Source organism: Sminthopsis crassicaudata, chromosome 1 (assembly GCF_048593235.1).
Source record: "Sminthopsis crassicaudata isolate SCR6 chromosome 1, ASM4859323v1, whole genome shotgun sequence".
NCBI classification, from domain to species: domain Eukaryota; kingdom Metazoa; phylum Chordata; class Mammalia; order Dasyuromorphia; family Dasyuridae; genus Sminthopsis; species Sminthopsis crassicaudata.
In genome coordinates, this window is record NC_133617.1 from 676,673,014 (window position 1) to 676,674,119 (window position 1,106).

At 34.0% G+C, this 1,106-nt stretch overlaps 1 pseudogene; it reads right to left on the reverse strand.

Moving 5' to 3' along the window:
- Positions 1-317: 317 nt before the first annotated feature.
- On the reverse strand, positions 318-417 carry LOC141552329 (U6 spliceosomal RNA; annotated as a pseudogene).
- Positions 418-1,106: the final 689 nt, after the last annotated feature.

Consider the following 1,106-nt stretch of genomic DNA (forward strand, 5'->3'; position numbering starts at 1 on the left):
AACTTCCAGTTTCTAGCTACACAAAAAGAGCTGCCACTAAACTTGATATATTCTTAAAAAAAAAAGAAAAAAAAAAAAGACAAAATAAGGTCATAGCTTCATATACAAAATATTTCATTCAAAATCATTTTAGTCTCTATTCACAAGAAAAATTATTTTATTTTCTATTATATTAACAATCAATTAAGTTAGCAAATAAGTAACATGAAGATCTAGGTTTTTTTAACTTTGTCTTATAAGTTTATCTTCTTTTTTCCTGGTTCTTTTCTAAATCTTTTTTTTTTTTTTTTTTTTTTTTTTGGCATTACAATTACAATAAAATGGACCACAGCTTCACAAATTTGCACCTTATCCTCTTGCAGAGGCCATGTTAATCTCTGTATTATTCCAATTTTAGTACATGTGCTGCTGAAGCAAACATGCATTACAATGACAATAAACTTTGCCCCTTGACTTGGAAATGGGTTTAACCCTTCAATTTTTTTATTTTTATGACTAATAAAGCTTTTTATTTTTAAAACATATGCATACATAATTTTCAACATTTGCCCTGCCTTGTGATACTAATTTTTCCCTCCCTTCCCCCCACCCATCCCCTAGATGGCAAGTAATCCAATATATGTTAAACATGTACAATTTTTCTATACACATTTCCACAATTATCATACTGTACACCCCCCCCACACACACACACACATACAGACACACACACATCAGATCAAAAGGGAAAAAAATAAGAAAATTGTAAAGGGCTGAAACTCTGAATAGGTGCATTGGAATCAGACAACCAAGCACGTAAGGCTCGGACAATAACTCTATTAGCATATGTTTAGAAAAATGTTCCTTCTCACTATTCCATATTGGCTGGATCTTATACAGATAATTATAGGAAGGATTAGAGGGTGGAGTGAGACAGCCAGATTCACTTTGCAGGAGGACGAGGAGAAGGAAGGTTGGTAGAGAGCTTGTGGCAGTTTCATAGATCTCCTTTACTTCTCCCCCTAAAGACCAAGGACTTTTGCTTATTCTGACTCTGGCTGACTCTGAGGCCTCCAAGGAGCTAGCCCAGATTTTACAGAAAACAAAATGCAAGCAAACAACAGCAA